This window comes from Oryctolagus cuniculus, chromosome 3, assembly GCF_964237555.1.
Source record: "Oryctolagus cuniculus chromosome 3, mOryCun1.1, whole genome shotgun sequence".
Lineage (NCBI taxonomy): Eukaryota > Metazoa > Chordata > Mammalia > Lagomorpha > Leporidae > Oryctolagus > Oryctolagus cuniculus.
In genome coordinates, this window is record NC_091434.1 from 65374543 (window position 1) to 65381839 (window position 7297).

Sequence of the window (7297 nt, forward strand, 5' to 3'; positions counted from 1 at the left end):
AAAAGGTAATATAGCTCTTTCTGTTCCACGGATAGACTGGATAACATATGAGGCTGTGGTTCTCCATAGGTATTTGGGGTGGTGGGAGGGAGAGGATGGAGGGTCCTCTCTAGATGACTGCTAAAAACCCTGAGAGCCATTGATTGGGAGCAGGGTTCACAAATTCAAATGTCTCCAAGAGCTGGGAGGGAGGGGCCGGGCGGGGCAGGCAGTGGGGCCTGTAGTCCTCTGCCTGTGTTTGGGGAGCAGCTCTGCCCCTGCTCCAGCTGACACTGGCTATGTGAGAACACTGCGCAACATGGTGAGAGTTTCTGGTTTTAAAAGAAAAGCCAGGATTCCCACTTTCCTTAGAAATTTCTTGCTTTTTGAGTGTTGGCATTGCATTTTCAGGAAATGTAAAAGCCTTACACCAGCCAAACAAGACACCTGTGACAACCTGGTCCTGCAGGGTGCCTTTTCTAGGCCGAAGACTCTACAAAGAATCATTTAAACTGAATCCTACGCAAAGCAACCTGAGAAATATACCCATTCTCCTGACTGGCTTTCCAGCATTGTGACTCCCAGGGATATACAGACAGCAGGGAAAATATCATTAAAAATTTTATAAAAAGTTGTGCAGAAGCTTTTAAAAGGATAATTTAAATATCTCAGCTTATCCAGCTTATATGTGTCCAGATTTTATTATAATCATTGTCTTTGATATACTTATGATATACTTTGGATGAATTTCAGTTGTTAATGCATGGAATTAGCAAGATAGGGATTGGAAAAATCTCCAATTCTGTGGAAGAGTGACCACAAAATAACACTGAGGGGCTGGCACTGTGGCATAGTGGGTAAAACTTCCACCTTCAGTGCTGGCATCCCATGTGGGTGCTGGTTCGAGTCCTGGCTGTTGCACTTCCAATCCAGTTCTTTACCATGGCCTGGAAAAGCAGTAGAAGATGGCCCAAGTCCTTGGGTCCCTGTACCCTCATGGGAGACCCAGAAGAGGCTCCTGGCTCTTGGCTTCAGATAGGCCCAGCTCCTGCTGTTACAGCCATTTGGGGAGTGAACCAGCAGGTGGAAGACCTCTCTCCCTTTCTCTTTCTCTCTCTGCCTCTGCCTCTCTGTAACTCTGCCTTTCAAATAAATAAAAAGTAAATATTAAAAAAAGGAACATTGAAACAAAAAACTTGAAAGCTCAGTGGTGTACCCTGTAATTATTGCATCTTGGTCACACAGGCCCGACTGTTTTCCTGCACATTGAATTATTGTAGCATTAAGTTCCTGTATCATTTAGGAAATAGATGGCTGAGGAGTGACTGCAAAGAGAATCTTAAAAAACAGGCATCACATTCCTTTTTATTATGTTTATCTGTCTTCCCAAGGACAGGAGAGTTGCTTTCCATCTGCTTAAATCTTGGACTGGCACATCCAGCCCTGAGGTGCTCAAGGTTTGGGGGTCTCGCTCCAAGGCCTGACATTGCACTTGACATTCGTGCCCACTCCCATCTTATGGTACAAGTTTCTTTGCTCTCTGCCGCCTTTGTCGATAGCCTTGTCATCTGTAGCAGCCGGCAGTGTGGAGTGGCCTTGCAGGGCAGAGCCTGTGGTTGGCGTCGTGATGACCACATCTCATGCTCATTATGTATTGAATTTCAGTTTTTGAGGTCTCTGAAGGTAGAATTTGGTTCACATTGGCAGGTCGGCAGAGGGAACCTTTCCAGGGATGGGATCCAAGGTTGTCACTGTTGCTCTTGGAACATAAATACAGAGTAGCAGCCAGTGGGATTTCCCTATGGTCCACGGTGGCTTATGGGAGATAGGAATCATCTTAGATATTCACATCTGGCTAATAAGAAAGCGGTATTCTGTTTCACTCTTAGGATTTCTCCTCTGTGTCTTCTGTCTTGGGGCCCCTGTGGAGATGATGGAATTTGTATATTCTTGGATCTCCAAGCCCAGTGCCATCCAATTTCTGCTTAACCACGAATAAAGCTTCTACAAAAAAAAAAAAATAAAAAAAAAAAAAAAAAAAAAAAAAGCTTCTACAAACTCAGACTGCAGAAATCTAAGATTGGGAAGGTATGCAGGCATGTTGCAGTTTGGAGAACAAACACATTTTTGCCTGATGTAATTTCATACTTTGGAAAGTCTCTGCAAAAGAGATAGGAACAGGCCCACATTTAATTGGACAATTTTAAAAAGAAGAAAAATATTATGGAAATTGAAAAGACAATTTGGATCCTGACTCGAGTCTTGGTATGAGTTTGGAATGTTCTAATCTGTTCAGCACAGGCCAGAAATAGTTTCTTAAGGAGAACCATGTAGGTGCCTAAAAACTAACCTTGGCCTCCGTTAGCCACCTCTGCCTTTGGTGCTTAGGCAGATCCGTTTGTGATGGCTATTTCACAGGTGTGGCTGTCGAGGGAAGTGGATGTAGATTCTAAGCCTGCTTCACGTGGTGTTGCCACGTGCCAGTTCCTGTTGCAGCATTGCCAGCTACAGAATTATCCATCTTTTCCCAACCACATGACTTGAGCTAGTTCTAACTTCTCTGGTTACAAATTTCTTTATAAAACCGAAGTGATAATATTTGCCCTGCTGCCTCATGAAGTTTAGACAACCAAATGAGCTAATATATCTAGAAGCGCTTTTCAGGGGCTGGCATAGTGGCACCGTGGGTTAAACTGCTGCTTGTGACACTGGCATCCCATATCAGAGCACTGGTTTGAGTCCTGGTTGCTCTGCTTTCAATTCGGCTTCCTGCTAATGTGCCTGGGAAAGCTTAAGATGATGGCCCAAGTGCTGGGGCCCTGGCACTCATGTAGGAGACCCAAATGTGTTTCCTGACTCCTGCTTGAACCTGGTGCATCCTTGGCTGTAGTGGCCATCTGGAGAGTGAACCAGTGGATGGAAAAATTGTTTCTCTCTTTCTGCCTTTCAAATAAGGAAATCATTTTAAAAAACTGAAAGTGCTTTTCCAATTGCTATATGGTAGAGAGATAGAAAGAGGTGTTTGTAAGTATGACTTCTAGTCTAAATCACAAGGGTGTCCACGGGGTCAAAGGTCCACAGGAAAGGCGTTAGGAGCTTTGGTTGTAAGACATGGGCGTATGTCTGCCTTCTCAGCTTCTCGGCTCAATGCTTTCTGCGTCTCTGTTTTCCTCATCTGTAAAACAGCTACAGCAGCTACCTCACAGAGCAATTGCGAGGATCAAATGAAACATATACAAGAGGATTTCAGAAATTTCATGCAAAATGCCATTAAAAGATAAATTTATTTTGGTGCAAGAACTTTGAAATCTAAATGTACAAGAGTCTTTAAAAATTCATGGAAAAAGCCCTGCCCCACGCTGCCAGTCCCATGCCTGAGCCCTGCTCCAAGCCAGCCCCATCTTCCCACCCCCCACCTTTGCCCGTGTTCACCACTGTGTGCAGCAGCACCGCCAGAATGTCTGACAAACTGCCCTACAAAGTGGCAGACGGTGGCCTGGCTGCGTGGGGATGCAAGGCTCTGCACATCGCCGAGAACGAGCTGCCAGGCCTGACGCGCAGGCGGGAGATGTGCTCGACCTCCACTCCGCTGGAGGGCGCCTGCATCGCCGCCTACCTGCACGTGACCATGGACACTGCCGCTCTCATTGAGACCCTTGTTGTCCTGCGTGCTGAGGTGCAGTGGTCCAGCTGCAATATCTTTTCTACCCAGGATTCCAGTGTACCCAGGAAGGACGTAACAGACAGGAGTAACTGGTGCACTGCACAGGCCCTCGACTTCCAGCCCAGGCCCCTCAACATGACCCTGGATGATGACAGTGACCTTACAGACCTCGTCCACACCAAATACCCACAGCTGCTGTTGGGCCTCTGGGGCATCTCTGAGGAGACCATGGCCAGGGTCCACAACCTCTACACAATGATGGCCAGAGGGGTCCCGCAGGTGCCTGCCACCAATGCCAGTGACACTGTCACCAAGAGCAAGTTTGACAACCTCTATGGCTGCTGGGAGTCCTTCATAGATGGCATCAAACAGGCTGCAAATGTGATGATTGCAGGCAAGGTGGCAGTGGTAGAGGGCGAGCAGGCTATGGTGACGTGGGCAAGGACTGAGGGGTTCTGGGGTCCTGTGTCATTGTCACCTAGATCGACCCCATCGATGCATTGCAGGTTGCCATGGAGGGCTAGGAGGTGACCACCGTGGATGGAGCCTGTAGGGGGCCAACATCTTGGCACTAGCAGGGGCTGTGTGGATATCCTGCTCTGGCGGCACTTGTAGCAGATGAAGGGTGGCACACTGCGTGTGACATCAGACACTTGGACGTGGAGACTGACATAAGTGGCTCATAGTCCATAGTGAGAATGTTGTGGACTGCGATTGGCTGCAGAGTAGGCGCTGCCGTCTCCTGCTTGCCCAGGGCCGGCTGGTCAGCCTGGGCTGGGCCATGGGCCGACCCACTTCCCCATGAGCAACTCCTTCACGGACCAGGTGCTGGCATGGAGCTGGGGTCCCACCCTGATGAGTACGCTGTTGGTGTTCACTTCCTGCCCAAGAAGCTGGAGGAGGCAGTGGCTGAAGCCCACCTGGGCAAGCTGAGTGTGTAGCTGACCAAGCTGACCGAGAAGCAGGCCCGGTACCTGGGCGTGTCCCATGATGGCCTTCTCAAGCCTGATCACTATGGCTACTGAGAGCCAACCCTACCCTTCACTTCCAATGCCCCGGCCCTACCTCTCCTCTCCAAGAGCAAGTGGCACCACCTTTGCAGTTGCTTTGTCAGCGATGTCCCCTTTCGACTCCCTGGGGCCTGTCACTCAGTCTTTGCCCTTGGCATTCCTTGTATTCCAGGTGTGGCACAGGGAATTGAGAGGCCCCTCTCCAAGCCCTGGTCGTAATGGAGGTACAGGAGACATCCATAGGGAACCACGAACACAGGGAGCCCAGGGGTCTCAGAACTGCTAAGTCAGTCCTGCTTTAGGTAGGAAGTTGTAGCGATGCCATGCACTGCACCAGCTAGGCCTTCACTTGGCCCAGAGTGTTGGAGCCAGGAACTTGGTTTACAGGTTCGCTCATTCCCAGCCCCTGGTGGAAGAGGAGGCACGCCATCAGGGGACCTGCTGACGCTTGAATGTTTCTGAGAGCCTGGCTGAGGCCTGGGCCTTCTCGTAAACCCCAGGATACTGACCAAGGTTAGTCATTTTACAGGGGTTAAACTAACCCCTCTAAGAGACAGCCAGAGGTTGAGAGGGGCCAGAAAAACCGGAGAGCAGGCCTAGATCTGCCATCACTTTGTGAGAGGATGGTTTCTATCACAGCCCTGGGTCCAAAAGATGTTATCTTGGCTCATAGTATTTGTTTATATAATGTGTAGTGTGTTAGAAGAAAGCAGGGAGGTGGGTACATAAAATCTTGGTGCCTAAAAAAATTTCATGGAAAATGTGTATTGTGGGAAAAAAAACTGCATAGATTTCAATTTTTATATCATTTTCTGTGAACTTTTGGAAGCAACTTTGTAATGAAAGTCCTTACACAGCTAGGTTCACACTGCAAGCTTAATAAATGTTGCATATACTCGCTGAGCCGTGCAGTGATAACAATATTCCAAAAGCATGTGCAATATCAAAGGGCATCTGAGCCACGTTTTGGCCCAGCCCAGTTCATCTAATAAGTCTACACAAGACAGAGTTCAATGCCTACTGTTGAGGAGGAGGCTGGCGAACTGAACCTTCCCCAACCCAGCCCCATCCCACTTAAATACTGCGACTACCTTAAATAACATATCTCAGTGCTTTTCTTCCTGGAAAAAACATTACTCCTCTGAATGTCTTCTTGTATAATGCAAACACCTCAGGGTGCAAAGCACATTATTCACCATTCACTCTTTTTTTTTTTTTTTTTTTTTTTTTTTTGCAGAGTGGACAGTGAGAGAGAGAGAGACAGAGAGAAAGGTCTTCCTTTTGCCGTTGGTTCATCCTCCAATGGCCGCCGCGGCCGGCACGTTGCAGCCGGCACACCGCGCTGATCCGATGGCAGGAGCCAGGTACTTATCCTGGTCTCCCATGGGGTGCAGGGCCCAAGCACTTGGGCCATCCTCCACTGCACTCCCTGGCCACAGCAGAGAGCTGGCCTGGAAGAGGGGCAACCGGGACAGAATCCGGCGCCCCAGCCGGGACTAGAACCCGGTGTGCCGGCGCCGCTAGGTGGAGGATTAGCCTAGTGAGCCACGGTGCCAGCCACCATTCACTCTTCTTCAGTTGGTTTGAGCTTCAGTTAGAGGAGCATGCTAGGGACACAGATTCCAAGGCCGGTGAGTCGGAGGCCTACTCAATGTAGTCAAAATCATCTCTACATTGCCAATAACTTCGACTACACATGAGTTTGTGTATATATACTATCCAACCAGTTTTTCACAACAGTGGGATAAATTACTGCTTTTGGGTGAAGTATATATTTAAATTGTATTTAGGGTTCACATCAAATGGAAACACATTTATTTTCCTTCTTGAAGGTAAGTAGTTGAATTTGTTCAGTGTGAACCTGTGTTGATGCTGCTGCACTGGGTTGAGCTCCCCCATAGAGGGTCCCAGAGCTTCGGGTTGCCAAAGGGAAACAGGGTGGAGGAATTGGATTTGCCTCCCGGGCCATTGACTAGAGAGGGCTGGTGTCTTTGCTTGGGCTGCCGTAACAAAACGCCATACTCCAGGGCTGGGGTTGTGGTGTATAGGGTAAAAGCCGCCTCCTGTGATGCCAGCATCCCAGATGGGTGCAGGTCCATGCCCTAGCTGCTTCACATCTGTCCAGCTCCCTGCTAATGGTCTGGAAAAAGCAGCAGAAGATGGCCAAAGTACTTGGGCCCCTGCTACTCATGTGCGAGACCAGGAAGAAGCTCTTGGCTTCAGCCTGCCCAGTCCTGGCTGCTGCAGCCATCTGGGGAGTGAACCAGTGGATGGAAGATCTATCCATCTCTCTCTGTAACTCTTTCAAATAAATAAATCTTTTTTTTTTTTAAGTGCTGTATTCTGGGTGGCTGACAGTTAACAAGTACTTATGTCTCATTGTTCTAGAGGCTGGGCAACCCAAGATTAAAGCACTGGAAGATCTGGTGTTTGGCAAGTCCTGGAGGGAGGGGCTAGCTAGCACTCTGGTATTATTTTACAGGCATGAATCCCATTGAAGAGGGTTTGGCCCTTATGAGCTATCACCTCCCAAAAGCCTCACCTAGCACCATCACTTCAAGGATGAGAATGTCAACAGGTAGATTTTGAGGTAGACACAAATTTTCAGACTGTGGCAGTGGGGAGCAGTGGGTGATAGGACCCT

The 7297-nt window shown here is 48.6% G+C and overlaps 1 pseudogene; it reads left to right on the plus strand.

Annotated features, from left to right (window-relative positions):
* Positions 1–2026: 2026 nt before the first annotated feature.
* LOC127491597 (adenosylhomocysteinase-like) lies at positions 2027–5843 on the plus strand (annotated as a pseudogene).
* Positions 5844–7297: the final 1454 nt, after the last annotated feature.